Source organism: Mustela erminea, chromosome 9 (assembly GCF_009829155.1).
Source record: "Mustela erminea isolate mMusErm1 chromosome 9, mMusErm1.Pri, whole genome shotgun sequence".
Classification (NCBI taxonomy): domain Eukaryota; kingdom Metazoa; phylum Chordata; class Mammalia; order Carnivora; family Mustelidae; genus Mustela; species Mustela erminea.
In genome coordinates this window covers 17,805,270-17,822,161 of record NC_045622.1, presented here as the reverse complement: position 1 = coordinate 17,822,161, position 16,892 = coordinate 17,805,270, and the positions used below count along the sequence as shown (strand labels likewise).

The 16,892-nt window shown below is 40.2% G+C and overlaps 1 pseudogene; it reads left to right on the top strand.

Annotated features, from left to right (window-relative positions):
- Window positions 1-16,892, top strand: part of LOC116599327 — a 111,839-nt pseudogene that overhangs the window by 36,432 nt on the left and 58,515 nt on the right.

Genomic DNA, 16,892 nt, shown 5'->3' with positions numbered 1-16,892 from the left:
AAGTGCTCTTGTCAGTGCCTGGGTCTTGACTTTCTCCTGTAGATTTTTATTTGATTAACCCCTTTGACTCTTGCCTTTCCCTGTTGCCTTAAGGTGGAATCTTCTGCCCTAATCTCAACTCCTTCGAATTCAATTTCAGCCCTTTGGCCATCAAGGCCACTCCTGAGAGCCAGCTAGTTTTAGCAGCGTTCTTATCACACCTAAAATCGGCCATACAACTCAGCCCAGTCTTTAATAATAGGCTATTTTTGTCTCTCACCCTGAGAGCAGAAGTCTTTCAGTCCTAGAGATGATGACACAGAAAAATGCTCTGATAGCTCGTTTACTGGAAAGAATTTAAATGCATAAACATCTGAGCAGAAAAGGTGGCTCTGAGATAGGTTTGAAAATATGTACTTTATCATACTTAAAATATCGATAGAAATGGGGATGGATACTGGGAAAATTGCCAGTTTAAGGAAAATAAAACCCTCAAGTTATATCCTTATCTTACAAAATGCACCCAAATATATTTTAGGCAGATTACATGTAAGATAACTTGAAGACAACATAGGTGTTTAATTTTGAGTGGGACATACCTCAGAATATAAAAGCATCTGCTGATATCACAAAAGAAAATATCAGTTTGTATATAGAATACTAAAGTTCAGTATACTAAAACGTCATAAGCAACTTGGAAAATGTATTTGCAATAGTTGACAATGTGTGCGTGCAAGATATACATATATATGTGTATAGAAAAGACACAGGTAGTTAATAAAATTTTTAAAATGGTCAATGAGTTCTTAAAATATCAATCCGAACTTACTAGATACACAGAAATAAAAAATGAAACAGCATTGCTAAGCAAATAGTAGATAGTAAAGTAAATAAAACAAAACTTGAGGCTTGTGATACTGCAGAGAATTGAGAATTTCCTCCAATAGTTAAGTATGCTAATTGGAAAAACTTTTTTGGAAAGTGGTTTTGAAAGACATAAAAGAAAACACTTTGATCCAATTGTCCCACTCCTAATCTGTACTAAGGAAAATGGTCAAATAGTTTTGTAAAAAAAAAAAAAAAAAAAAAAAAAAAAGATGTCTGTTACAACCTTATGTATAATATAAATCCAAAATACATCCTAAATATGCAATATTGGGGAAATAGTTAAATCACATTTTAAAAAAAGATTTTACTTATTTATTTGACAGAGAGAGAATGAGTACAAGCAGGGGGATCAGCTGGCAGAGGGAGAGGGGGAAGCAGGATCCCACTGAGCAAGGAGCCTGATGTGGGCCTCCATCCCAGGACCCTGGGATCATGACCTGGGCCGAAGGCAGTTGCTTAACCAACTGAGCCACCCAGGAACCCCTCACATTTCTTTAGAATAGAATATTACATAATGTTACAAAAGATACTAAACACCAAAAATGATGTCAAATTAAAAGGGTGGGAAGCAAAATTATTTACATTATGATCCAAATGTTCTACAAGTTCTAATCTGTAAAAGATTAGAAGAAAATCTGATGAAATAGCAAATGTGGTTATCTTTAATTGTTATTACTTTGGATCATTTTATTTATTTATTATGTTCAGTTAGCCAACGTAGAATATAATTTTTAACTGTAATATTTAGGTTTTGCTATTTTCTTATGAAAATTTGGTAGCAAACATTTTACTGTTATAACCAGGAAAAGTCATAAACATTATTAAAATGTGCATACCTGCATTATTTGAAAAAAAAAATGTTTTTGGGTGTCTGTTAAACATCAAGGGAGAGAGGCAGAGGGAAAGGTGTCTTCCTTCCCTCACTTGTAGTAGGGGACTAGGGTAGGTTGAGAAGCAGAGGACCTGCATCTTCAAAGTAGTTCGGAGGGAGTTCAGGTGAGTAGCGCACGTCACACTGCGACACAGAACATGAAGGCAAACTAGAAGAAGGGACTAGGGTGGGCCCTATACCAGAAGAAAGTTCTACTGAGATGTGTTCCTCTCTGAGAAATTTCTCAAACCACACATTTCTGATCTCATGAAAGCATCCCAGATGGAAAACCAATATTCTGATTTCTCAATTCTAGTTTTTCTGCTAAGGCCCCTGTGTTGTCACTGGGTTAATGGCAGTCTCTTATACCAGCCTGTAAGTTTCGATGGGGTGGGAGCCTGCTGTGTCTGGTAGGTAGTCATGCTCAGTGGCATTTTCTGAATAAATAATTTCACCAGTGTGTGTGCTGGGAAACGAAGCTAGAGAAAAAAGGCAGGCTTTCTAGCAGCTTCACGCTCATACATTTTGCTTCCTCTCTGTGTTTTCCTTGAACATATGTTTTATTACCCTTTTTCTCTTAGAGCTCACCCAAAGGAGGCTTGGCTTGCTGGCCATTCCATCCCACTTTGTACTGAAAGCTAGAATTGATGAGAATATAAGGACAGAGGAAATGAAAGATGAAAGATGATTAAGTGCAAACTGGTCGAGAGAGTGGGCTCAGGCATTACATTACCTGGGTATGAAATTTGGTGGCTGCCATGTACTAGCTGTGTGATCTTGGGCAAGTCGCTTGACTTCTCTGTGCTTTAGTTTTCTCATCTGTAAAACAATGATGATAACAATAGGATGTACCTCATAGGGATCCTGTGGGGATTAAGTGGGTTACCAGGCCCAAAACACTTAGCAGATTGCTGGGCACTGCTTAAGTGCTATGTAAGTAGTGACGATTATTATTATTAATTATTATCATCATCGTCGTCATTATTATCATTACCATTATTATTTCCCTAAAAAGCAGCAGACATCCTCTTTAGTTAACCATAACCATAGCTGTTGAAACAGATTTTTACTCTTTAGAAGCCTCCCAATGTTTTCCATCCAAACCATGCATAGATAATGAGCCTGACGTCTTCATAGAGCTTCGTGTTTGTAGCAACTATTTTAAGCTCCTCATCTACTGTCTCATCTCATTAGATAGTAACTGTCATGACAAAGTAATAAGAAGGGTCCTTCACAAATACTTCTGGTACTGCAGATGCCAGATACCAGTGGCCACAAAATTTATGCCAAGACCTGCAGTCCTCTTCTCACTTAACACTTGGCGATTATTTTCATTTTATGATTTAAAAAAAAATATTTTTTTTCTGGGCTTTAAGCTCTTGGAAGGCCAAATCTTTCTTTTTGTACCTCCTACCTAGAGGGCTCTTCATGTCTATCTTATTGACGTACACATATTTATCAAATGAATAATGGGATCCTTTCTCCGTGTATTATAAACACAGAAAATACTGAACAGTGATTTTTTAAAAAAGATCTATTTGTTTATTTGCTTAAGAGAGAGAGGGAGAAAGAGAAAGCATATGCAAGTGGGGGGGGAGGGGCAGAGGGAGAGGGAGAGCAAGAATCTTAAGCAGGCTCCTCACTGAGGATGAATGTGGGGTTCGATCCCAGAACCCTGAGATGCAAAAATCAAGAACTGGAGGCCTAACTGGCTAAGCCACCCAGGTGTCCCCTGAGTGGTGTATTCTTACCTCATAGCACAGGTGTCTCTGACACATCGCTAGATTTCATCCCGTGATTTCATTCTTATTTCCTATGGGGAAGCGGTGCCGCTAAGGGAGAGTCCACTGGAAGGCGGGTTGGCAGTGTCCAAGGCACTTGGCATGCCTCCATTGGTAGACTTAACTGTGGATACTCCCCCATGGGTTTGACACACGGCGAGGTACTGGACTACACTATTCATCTTTCGTGCCTTACACTGAATGATGTATTTGGTTTTAAAAAGCTTTAGTGTTGGGGCGCCTGGGTGGCTCAATGAGTTGGGCCTCTGCCTCAGCTCAGGTCATGATCTTGGAGTCCTGGGATCGAGTGCGGCATCAGGCTCTCTGCTCAGTGCCTTTCCCCCTCTCTCTGCTGGCCTCTCTGCCTACTTGTGATTTCTCCCTCTGTGTGTCAAATAAATAAAATCTTAAAAAGAAAAAAAAAAGCTTTAGTGTTATTTTCTACTACTACTACTACTACTCTTTTGTTTTACATTTTGGGGCAGTTTATAGAGTGTCCTGATATCTCATTTAGTCTGTACAATAAGCTTGTATTTTTATTGTTATTTTATGTGCAGAAATCTGAAAGGTGGTAGGAGTTATATGTATGTGCATGTGCTTTGCACGTGTGATCTCATTCAGCCTCAGAGCCACCCTTGAGTTAAGCAGTAATACCTGTATTTTACCAGCACAAACCTAAGGTTCAGAGATGCTAACAGGTATGTCAGTACAACTGAGATTCAAACTCTAATTTGTTTGGTTAACAGGCCTATTTTTTCTATGATACCAGTGGTTGAGCGAACCCTATTAGAACCTGCATGTAGTAGCGTCTACATCTTAGGACTGAAATTAGTGTTTTTTCCTCCACCTTTATGAGGTATAATTGGCAAATAATATGTACACTATGAAAGTTACTACAATCAAGGTATTTAAGACATCTTCCACCTCACATGCCATTTGTGTGTGTGTGTGTGTGGATAAGAATACTTTGGTCTACTCTCTTGGCAAATTTCAAGTATACAACACAGTCTCCGTAACCATAGTCTCCTACAATAATCTCCCATACAATACAGTCTCCTTAACCTGTGTCTCCCATTTTCCCGTTCCTGGCAACTGCCCCTCTTTTCTCTGCTTCTGAGTTCTTGAAGTCACTGTTCCTTCACCTCTAGTGACATTAAGGTCTGGATGTGCACATGATCCTGCAGGACATAGAGGTGGACAGCCTTTTTTTTTTTTTTTTTTTTTTGCCTCATCCTTCCCACAGAGAATTCATACTTCGCCTGCCCCGTCCTCTGTCACTGGTGATAACCACATAGAGTGCCGACTCTGTTGTGTTGTTCTCTGTCACTGTTCACGTGGTCTCGGACCAAGGCAGTGATTCGGGATGGGGCCAAACTCAATTAGCCTTCTGATCATTCTTCCCCTACCCTACTCTTTCTAAAACCAATTCCTCTAGGCAGAATGCCCTAGGAAAATCGAAGATCACGAATTTGGCAGTGCAGAGCAACGACGACCCCAACCTGTTCTCTGACTCGCCTTTCAAGGATATTTGTTCCCCAATTCCCCAAACTGACCTGTGTGACAAGCCCTGTGGTGGTGTGAGTGTGTACCACAGAGAACCTGGTGGAAAAGAGTCTGTTTGCTCCTGATAAACAATATGATCTTCGGGTCCTAACAACCCTGGCTGGAAGGTGGAAACTCCCACGTTCACTTTTGGGTCAGGGTGTCATTGCTCAGTATGCTAAGAGAATTCATTTTCTTTGAGTGTTTTTCCTTTCAAGTCACGTCTTACTGCTGGAGTTTCTCAACGAATTAATAGGTATAGAAATGCAAAGCTCTTTTCTTATTACATTCTATCGATCTGATTGCAGTGTCATTAATTGAAAGGCTAGGGAAATGTGATGGATAGTTCAGCTCAAGATTCTACACACATTTTGGCCCAGAGCTGTTGGAAAAAAGGTTGTGTGAAGCCGACCGAAAGCAGTCTTTTGGTCTGACATGAATTATTCTTTCTCTGTCAGTCCTTGTAAGAGCATTCGGTCCTAGTGAGATTTACAATGCGAAATTATAAACTGTTTCTACTCTTAAAAGGCAAATCAAAACTCAGAATGCTTATTGTGGAGTTGGAAATCATCCATGTTGTAATTCGCATTTACAGATTACATGTATATTTACATCAAAAACAAAACAAAACAAAAAACAGCCTCCAGTTCTGACAGAAACAAATTCTGACCCCAAAATATGGAAGTGGGCATTTTGCTTTTCGTTTCCAGTAATTTCATTTGGAATATCATGATTGTGAAACATTGTTTTCATTCAGCACCCTCACGTCCGCCGGTCTCATTCAAGTGCTGTGTGAAACTTTAGAGAGATGGTGTGTGGTTAGAGATTGTTTTTTATGACTCTGTGGTTGGGTTTTTTTTTTTTTTTTTGGATTGTTTGCCCTAGTATCCTTTGGATTTCTCCCATAAATTTAAATTAACTTGAGAATTTTGTATATGTGTAGATATGTGCCCATGCATATTTAATAAGTGTATTCTAATATGAAAGATTTAAAGGAATGTGTTTAAATATTTTAATCCTCCACATGGGGGAAAAATTCTTAGGCTTGGACAAGTGCATACTACATTATATTTGATTTGTTCATGAAGGCAGAGGATGTCTCCTTTGCTTTCTGCTTATCCAATTTTTCTGTTGTGTTTATTATTTGAAATATTTGAAGCTTCAGGTGAACTAGAGGAATACTCACACGTAAAGGCCCATCTAAAGGATATAAAATATCAACCATCTCTTGCTTTTAATAAACATGTTGTTTGGAGAAGTTTAGAAGTGCAGTGCATGTTCCTGATAATACGTGTCCAGCTAAATACATGTGTTTTTAAATCCTCAGTCTACGGTATTTGAATCGCCTTTGTCAAGGTGTGATTTCTTCTCCTGGTTGGGATTCTAGATGTTGGAATTAAGTCATTTGTGGAAAGATGGGAAGTGAACAATTTGCCACAAGGCATGACCTCATTTGGGAAACATACCTTGACAATAAATGTATTTAATGCTCTCTATGCTCGGAGACAATGGGTTAGGGCTTGGGGTGCTCCTAACCGACCTTTGGCTTGGGAGAAATGTGGGCTGCTTCCTGCAGTCAGTCATCAGCTAGTCTCAGAGTGAAAAAGAGAAGCGCATGCTATCGATGAGTGCATAGGCTGCCTTAGCCCTGATATTATGTCTAAAAATACATCCACAGAGAGGCAGGCATATGCTCGGCGCCTTGGTGTGAAGGAGCTCTCGCCTGTGTGTCTTGCTCTACCCATCTAAATTCTGGAGTGAGGAGTTAAATTATTCCGGAAGCCCTGCCAGTTTTTGATTTGCCATTGTCTCTGCTTCTTCGTTGCCTTTGAATGGGACCCTGGATACAGGGCTTTCAGAGACCAGCCGGTGCTGATGGGGTCCGTGACTTGACGATGGCGCCTGCTCGTTCCCGTTGTGTTCTGTCTGAGGCGTGCTTTTCTTTCCTTTTTGGGAGGCAGAGAGCACTGGGCAGAGGTTGTACTTGGCACATGACAACACCGATGTCACGGCTATGGCTGTTACTCCCCTCGGCAAGCGCCAAGGAGCAAACAGGACGGTGGGTCACCTCGCCAACTATTTAGCACTATTTCCCTTCTCCCTCTCCACCTCGTTAGGATCTCTCTCTCTCTTTTTTTTTTTTTTCTTTCTTAAGTGACAGGGTCTGTTGGAGGGGTGGGGGTGGGGTTCCTGAGCCTCCGTCTCTACCCCTGCTTTATCGTGCTAGGGACCTGGTCTGTCCTCCTTTCTAACACCTCCTCTCTCTGCCCATTGTGAAAGCTTTGCTAGACTCACCGCCCGTCCCTGCGACTCCGTGCTCAGGCTCTGTGGCGGGGGTGCCCTCTTGGAGGGGGGATTTCCAAATAGCTCCGCTGCTGTAGCTCCCTGACAGATTAAAAGGGGTAAAATTATGGCTTGAGCCATTTTGTCTAGGAAGAAAGAAAACAGAAACTGCTCTGTAGAGGGGCAGTCCCCAGAAGAGGAATAAATAGCAGAGGGAAATAAGGTGGTACTGTGTTGCAGCTCCTACCACAGCTCGGCTGTAAATGCATGTCTTCAGGTGAGACTATGTCTTGTTTACAGAGTTAGAGGAGGTTGTTAACTTACAGCATGGGTGCCGTGCCTTGTCTGGAAAGAGCTTCGATTCTAGCAAGAAGTGCTGAGGGGAGAAACAACAGCTTTTCATGCCCCAGAAAAGAGGGAAAAAATCACAGAGAACATCAGATCCAGAGTACACGCTTCCCCTTGAAATATCGGTATTCACAAGTGAGTCAGATCAGCTCTTACTTATACTTATACCCCCCTCTTTCTGCGTGTGTATTCAAGTTAGCAATATTTGGATGTCCTTGAAAACTGTAAGGCAAGCATTGTTTTTCAAAAGGGTCTTTTTTTTTTTTGAGGTTTCTGCAAAATGAGATAAAAGAATACTTTCTGTTGCTTCAGAGTGTTAGCACAGAATGCATCCAAAGAAAGTTACCACAGATAGCTCCAATGTGTGCTGGTACTCAGCAAACACATACAATTAAAAAAAAAAAAAGGCAAAAACAAAACACCTGCACACACACTCTAGCAAACCACTCAATGTTAACATCCGAACATGAATTTAAATCAAAATAATTTTATCTGTTATGGAGGAGAATGAATCTTCATACATGCTTTTCTGTAGCTGAATACTGCCCCCCCTTCTTTTTATCACTATTTTATGAGCTTCTTTCGTAAAAGCCATTGCCATGGACAAAGAACTCTACCGTGTACTTAATTTAAGTTCTGCTTGCAGTTGTTAAAATGGAGCATGGATCAAATATGTCATAAACTCTGATTTGTCCCCAGGTGTTTCCTTTAAGTTCAGCTTAATGCATTTCCGTGATGCCAAGGGAACATATATACCCAGAGGCACTCCCATCCCTGATTATGCAGGTGGATATATTAGAAGCCTGTAGTATCACATAGATTTGGGAGTGAAACAGAAAAACAAACAAACAAACAAAAAACCAAAAAAGCCAAACCAAACAAAAAAACAAGAAGAAACCAAAAAACAAAAAACCAGCAAAAGGTGCCGATCTTTGTAGCAGGGAAGTTGTGTGATCTAGGTGCTGGAGTATTTGCATGTCTTTCCACCTTTGTTCCTTCAGAGGCGTTGAGGGTCTCCGCTATTGCTGACTAATTGACAGTTGTAGTAACTGCTGTAGGCTCCTTAGATTAGAAATGCATGCGGACGTGGGTCTTGATTCAAGCACTAAGGAATGCACTCTCACTTACTTACAGGCAGAAAGTCTTCATACTAATGGAGGTGTGATGGAGATAGCAGGACATAAAACAGAAGAGGGAGAGAGAGAGAGAGAGAGAGAGAGATGGCTGGTAGCAAGTATGCCGCCGCAAATAGTTCTAAAATGCGTTTGCAAAATGCAGAAGGCTTCAGCACCGTCCAACAATTCAGACACCCTTTTTATTTCTTCTCTGCGGGACGCCTCCATCCAGACTATTCGCAAAAACACGGAAAAGGTGAGAGCCCTGCCATCTTAGCTCAGAATTCATCTGATTTCCTTTTTTCCCCCCTGCCTTGTATTCCTCAGTCCATTGCCCATGCATCCGATGGCAGCCGCCCTTGCTCATTGCCGCCCTTGCTCTTGAATGGGAGTGTCACAGCAGGAGCAGAAAGAGGGTTGAGGGAAGGCATTGTCAAAGCCACGGTCAGCTATTGTTTCTTTGCTTTCACTGATCTGCTTTTTTTTTTTCCCCTTTCCTGAGGCTTTCCATTACTAGTGGCCTCTGTCCAGGAGGAGGGAGAAAATTGCAAGAGTTCACAGAGTAGTAGAGTGAAGCCGTTTTTATTGCACGCTCTTTGATAAACAGCTCAGCGATCCAGTCCACGAAATTAGGAGATAAAGCAAGAGTGGAAGGGCTCTGGTGGGAGTGTGAGGGGGGTGGTCTGGGGAGACTGCTCCAGACTAGATGCCAAAGGCAGTTTCTTTGCAAGGACTTCTGGGGGGGGGGCGGGGGCGGCGGTGTATTTGTTTTCTGCTGCATTTTTGGTTTTAAAAAATCATGAGAAAAGTCATATTCATCTGTCAGGCTTTCCATTTGTTTATTTTTGTTCAGTTCAACAACGAGATGGAAAAATTTAAGCAAGGCCAGATCTGCTGTTTGTGATTTGCTCAAATGTTGGAATCGGTTCAGCCTGAAATCGGTGATTGTCTTTTTCAGGATCATTTAAGCTTGCATGTGAAATGTGTGTGGTAACTTTCCAAAGTACATTACAAAAAAAAAAAAATAAGATGCTTTTGACCATCATTGGTGTGGTTATAAATCTTAGGATTATGTTATTTTGCACCTTAACCAGAGAGCTGTTCTTTTGGGCAACATTTATGCAAAAGTGATTATCTGCTCTGAGCAGGCCAACTCCTCTGATAACTCCCAAACTTTTCAAAGGTTACAAAGGCACATGCTCAAATAGATTTTTAGGCAAGTATTTCAAATGGCCATTTGGCATAAGCATGAAAATGCTAGGAATTCTTTCCAGCAACTTTAACTTCATGTAATGTCTATTTCTTCAACTGAATAAAAATGATTAGATTCAACATAGAACCAGAAAGCATATTTAAATTTGAATTCCATATTCAAGCAATTTTGCCAACAAACAAACAAACTTGCAAATTTTATAAACTTAGTTGCAGTGTAGAAAAACCATGTCTGTAATTGATTCCCCATAGTTTTCTTCTTTCTAAATATTGTACTATCTGTACTTACATAGAAAATTATTCCAAATTGATCACTCCCCCCCACCCCCCACTTAAGCCATCTAACTTCTAACTATGAGTCTGGGATGCTTCACTACTATCAGAAGTTGCTAACATTCAGCCTTTCAATCCTAAAATGTATTTTAAGCAGAGGAAGAAAATGTTTCTTTCTAGGAACCTTTGCATGTTGGTGGATTGATGGTCAGTATGAGCTCATAATTTCTTTCTTTTCCAAATAACGGGTGTAGTCTGTCCGTGAAAGTGGGGGAGAATAACTTTTGGGCTCCCTAAGAAAACACCTTAAATGAGAAGTCTGAGGATCCCTGTATATTAACAGCTACTTTGGTACCCTACAAATAAATCCACCCCCCCCCCTTTCTGTTCTCACTGCCCTGATTTAGGGGACTTGGGCCCAGCCACCCTGCCTCTTTCTTTTGTGAAGGAACATTTTGAAATGTCTATAGAAAGCAAACTTCTCGAAGAAATGCAGAACAGGGCATGGTTTGAATGCAAGTCTGAATTTAATTGCGGCCACCCTGGTAGCGCACTGTTTAATTTCCAACACACATCTACATGATCCTTACAGCAACTCGGGGCCAGGAATTGTGAGCAAGGAAAATTTATCTGTGATAAAGTTACATATCTTTTGCCAAGGAACAGTCACTTGGGATTGATTCAAAAGTCAAATTTAAATAAATGTTCCCAAAGCCTTTGTGTATGAGAAAGTTGGTCTTCAGAGTGTTTTGAGCTGAGAGGGGTGGAGATCCCCAGCTTCTGACCAATCTGCTGGGGCAAAATGTGAAGTGAGGGGCAAATGGCTGCACTATCACAAGGCCAGCTAGGATTTCCACTTGAAAATGCCGAAGACAAAGAGGTTAATGAAAAGCTCAGGGTCTCTAGGATGGAAGTGTTGTAAACAAGTCCCTTTGGCCGTCCAAACAGTGGTTCTCCAAGGAGCCGGAAGGAACGCTTCATCCCATGGGAGAACAGACTTGGAGAGAACCCCATCTTTCAGCCCGTGCCCCCTGCAGATATTTAATTTCTGCTGGATCAACTTGAAAGGAACGACTGCTCTTGTGGCCAAGGTCAATCCCCAGATATTTTAAAGGCACAAGTTCAAGTTCAACCATTAATCCAAATATTTTACACAACTGCTGAGAGTTGTTCCAGTAGATCCAAAACTTGCAAAATCTTACAGAAGACCTAACCTTGACATTTCTGAAAAAATGAAAACTCCATCTTTAATATTTTATATTTTGAATGCAATGTGGTTAAAATATTATTTGTGCCTTTTATCTTCTGGGTTTTAAAAATATAAATCTTAAAAAAAAAAAGACAAAGGGAAGAATAGTATCTTTTGGTGTTTTGGAAGAACACCTTAATATAAATCAAGCAAAAGATCACATAGATGTGTGTGTAAATGATAAAAGAAGTTGTAGCTCTTCTACTTCTATTTGCCCATAGACCCTTAGACTGACTTAATATAACTATTAAAATGGTAGGGGATGGCCCAAGGTGCTAAACCATGTTCAATCCACTCATTAATTCCAACCATCTTAATCAACTGAAAACTTTCTTTTTCCCCCCAAAAGCATTTCATTTGTGGAGACTCTACAGTTAAGTTGCAGACACACCTCTCAGGGTCACCACCTTTTAAACTCTTCTGGATTTCTTTTTTCTCTTCTAAATTTGGAGGACAGTTGTGCTAACCCTTTCTGAATGAATAGCACACCTCCTTCTACCTAACTGGACAAGGCCTTCAGAGATCAAATTGCTCATTTAACTTCCTTTGTGAAATAGGACTCTAAGTGCTCATAAGAAGTGTAAAACATAATAGCAAGATGAAGACTTTCTACCATGCTAATCAACCAGCACCACAAACTGCTCTTGTTGCATTTTGGGAAGTAACTAGAAAGCCACTAATGGTTTGTTACATTAGCCTAGAGGTGGCATTTGGATACAATGTTTTATGTTCAGGAGTTGGGTTTAAAAATAAGCAAGGATGGAGAGCCAGGATGCCATTGACAAAGGATGCTTTGACCGAACTCTGTTTTCTCCCTGGATTTATTTTTAGGGGGGTGGGAAGGAGGTGTGTACTATTTCATTTATGTAGACTTGCTAGGCTAACTGCAGATGTTTGGGATTTCCTTGAAAAATAATTATATTATTTTGACAGTTGACATTTTAAGCACAGCGTAAGAATCCTAAGAATATTCTAGGAGAAGTTATGTGGCAATCCAGGGCTTTTCCCCGCCCCTCTCCCACATTCATTTAAAGTGAAGTTATATGCAAAAGAAACACTGATGGTGTGGAGAAAAGTTCCTCCTCTACCCACTTCTCCGAGAGCAGATCTGGAAGGATGAGAAAAGAATATGTAATATTATCTACACACCTGTTCATGAAAATGGAATCCATAAAATGCCTACTCTAGGACTATTGCTTGAAAGTTTGTGGGACGGTATTAAAAGGGATGTCTCAGATTAGTCATCCTTCAAACAGTTAGTGATATTGTAAGGGCCCTCTAACTTTCTTCAATCCCTTTTACAAGTCCCTGTCCCTTTGGGCCTTCTCATCTTTCCCTCTTCAACTCCAGCGACTGGCAGGGTAAGACAAATAAAGCCTGACCAGAAACACCAGTGCCATTTGCCCAGTGAAACCAGGTCATCCAAGCTTCTAAGAATGCATGGAATAAATGTAATTTATTTGCATTGTTTAACCTCTTAAAGGAAACCACTTACTGTCCTTGTTGCAAAACTTTTGTCCCCGCAAATGCTCAAGTCATTTGATCATCACAATCTCATTTGTCTTCATACTCTTGAAAGGAGTGGCTTTTCTCCCCCTCATATGCATAAGGGGATAATGAGGACCGGAGAGAGCTTGGGCTTGCCCAGTGCTGGGAAACCCATGGTGCTCGATCAATGGACCAAAGTGAAGATCTAAGCTTTCTTGTTCAGCTCCTTGTGCCAATGTTCATCAGTTTGCACGGTTGCTCTTGACATCTCAGAACAACTCTGGGCTGGTTAGTAGGATCCTAGCCTTCCCTTAAAAACTGACAGTTGAAGAGGAAAGTTGTTTCAATAGGATGCACTTTGCTGGTTTCAGGGACCTCTTCTCTGGTAAGGAGAATCAGTCTTTCTGCACATTGGAGTCATTTAAGATAGTTTGGAACTTTCCTTTCTTGTCATATTAAGCATTAACAAAGCAGAACATGCAGACATTAGGATGGATGATACTAGAAGCATTGAATCTTCTCAAAATGGTTTCTACCCTCCTCCCCCTACTACTTGCTCATCTGGGAAATGACCTTAAATGGCAACTCAGTGTGGTGATCGTCACTGGGGCCCATCCTTCCCTGATGAGAACTAGTTATTTTGGATATCCCACATCACTTCATTTTATACCAGTGAAATTTGGTGGCATGGATAATCAGTTAGAATCACTCAAGTCCAGACTCATTTTTTTTTTTTTTTCTGGTATCAGATTTTGTAAGACGAATCTGAACCAGGCCCTCTCAATTCTTGACTTCATTTCATTCTTCTTGATGGAGCCTTAAAATACTGCATTATGCCTAATCACACAAATGACCTCACTGTAGAAAGACAATCATCTATCCTCGATCGTAGAAATTGAGAGTAATCCTGACTCTGGGGACTTTTAAATAAAATCATACAATGTGAATTCAAGTTCACCAGTATCCCTCTACCTTTTATATTAAATGAGAAGGGAAGGTTCATTATATTTTTTGCCTCTGAGCAATTTCACATACAAACCTATCTGGAAAGAAACTCCTATTTTCATGGCAACCATGCTTTCTCCCTCTCCTTCCAGTCTGTGTGCTATGACCAATGTTGAACTCGTTGTTTTTACTTAACTCTAGTTAGTGCTACTTTCCACCTTCTAGGAAAATAGTTTCTTGGGGGTTGCTCACTAGCTAACAGTGCTTTATATAATGGTTTCAGCTGATTGTGCCTAAGCTTTCAAAATGTTTGGGCAATTTATAAACTTCTAAAAGGCTATTTGTGTTATTTTACGTAAATATGGAGAAATAGACTTTATCAGGTTTATGCTTTTTAAAAACATGGTAATTATTACTACTGTGTAAAGGAAAACGTACCACACATTGTTTTCAAAGCTTGTAATAATAAGTTGCGATTGAGTGTATGCCCATAAATATCCTGATATTTTGGTGTCGTTTTTAAAAACAAAATTTCAAATATTTCAAAATTTCAAAACTCTTCAGTTGTGGATAAAGTAATGTTAAAAGTTTTCATTATCCAGTAGACCTGTGTATTATGAACACATTAACCAGTGATCCAAACCTCAGCTTTGAACTTGTCACAGAAGTAGGCATTACTTTTAATTTTCTCGGGAATTTTATTTCTGTGTCCCCTCCATTCTTTTTTCTTTTCTAGTCCTGGGCAAGGTTAATATGACACAGGCCAATCTGGTGAATATATTGGGACAACTGGAGAGGAGCGAAATGCCTGGTATTTGACCGGATAAATAAGCTAGAAATTAGAACAATGACAGATCCTTGTTTTTGGTGACTTGACTTGAAATACCAGGGAGGACAATGGCTAGGATTGGGGTGATGGCCTGAAAGACTCAGTCTGTCCTTTCCTGGAAACACAACTGAGAAGGGCACTGAATCCTCTCCACTTATTCTGGAACATTCCATATGACTATGTCAATTGACAAATATTTGCTGAATGCTTGCTCTCAGTCCAAGGCTGGAGGTGTCAAAATGTAAGAGTGGTAAAAGATACAGTAAAGATCCCTGCAAAGAAACAACAGTGCATTCAGTTTAGTTGTTCTAGAACATCGGCGAGTAGCGCCATTTGTCAGACACTGTGCCATATGCCACGGGTAAAAAAGAGGGAAAAATTATGGTTCATATCCCTAATGAAGTTAGTCTTAGTTAAGGACATGGACTGTTTAACAGATAATTTTGGTACAAAGTGGTATATACAGTGTGCTGTGGTGAAGCAAGGCAACTTCTTAGAGCTGGGGAAGGCTGACTAGGGGATGATGTCTAATTTGAATTTTGACCAAAGATTTATTTATTTAGGGGCCACTAAAATTCTGCACCCTTGGTTGGTGCTAGGGATTCAGTGAAAGATACGATGGCATCTAGCTTTGAGGATAGCGTGTTAATTTAGTAGAATTTGGTAGATAAATGGGTCAGGAAACTCAACATATACTTACACACACACACACACACACACACACACACACACACACAGAGTGCAATAGGGTGTAACAGTAACAGAGTTAAACAATTCTGTAGGAGACCAAAAGAAAGACCTGTAACCTTTTGGAGGGAGTCAAGGAAGTTAGCCTACCCAAACTGTTGGTCAGTGGATTAACACTGTGAACAGAATGATACGAAGGTCTAGAGGAGGGAACAGCTAATTCTGCCTGGAAAGGGGAAGGAATTGGGGTAGACTTCATGGAGGAGGCGGCATTGGTTTGAGCATTGAAAGTTAAGTGGCATTGTTTCAGGTAGGATTAATGAGGTTAGAACAGAAGGGAATTCCAAGGTAAAAAGTGAATCAGGGAAGGGGTTATGAACGGGTATGGTGTGTCTAGGACAACAAGGTCTGGTTTGTTTGTCTGGAACCTACTGGGCATGGAAGAAATTGGAGGAAATCAGGTCAGGAAGGTGGCCTGGAGCCATGTGAAAGCCAGGTTAATGAATCTGTTGTTTGTTCCTGAAAGGCAGTGAGGAACTGTTATTACTGGAAATTTTGAAAAGTAATTTGGTCAGTAGAGGGAGAAAGGATTGGAAAGGAGGAAGTTTAACATGATGGTGCTCAACAGTCATAGGCAATATATCGGAATAATCGGGGAAGCTTTTGCAAAATACACAGGTTTTTTCCCTCCCTAGTCTTCTGTTTCTTCCCTCACCTCAACCAAGCTTCTGCTCTGATACAGGGTTATGGGAAGGTTAAAAAGGATATTTTGAAAAACTTGCTAGGTGATACTAAGACATCCTGCCCTCCGTCATTGCATTAACCCTGTCAAGAGATGCTCATGGAGATGAGAGAGGATGATCAGAACAATGCACATACATTGGAATTAATAGGATGGATTGGAGGTGGGTATGTTGGAAAGGAAACATGATCAATACTTGAGTATTTAGTATAAACAATTGAGAAACCATGAATTGAATGAACCCAAGGAGAGGAGTGGCATCTTTGGACAAATCATGGGTTCAACTTGATACCTGTAGAATCTGAGGTCGCTGTGGGCAGAAGAAGCTGGAGTTCAAAAAAGCTTACACCAATTCATACCTGACTCAATTATGAAACAATAAGAAATACCATTAAATGTTTTAAAAAGGCAACAAAAACCAGAGACAGAGAGATTTGTATTGGCTGGAACAGATGGATAAGTCTTCATGGAGAAGTAGAACTTGAATTGCATCTCAAACCATTAATAGAAAATTCAACTTCAAGAAAGGAAATTAAAAATGGAGATCATTTGCAAAAAAAAGTATAGGAGGGAGAAAGAAAAATGCTGTTTCAAGAGGATAGAAAAGTATTATAAATGGCTTAATAATAAAACTTAATATACTCTTATTTATTTCTCACT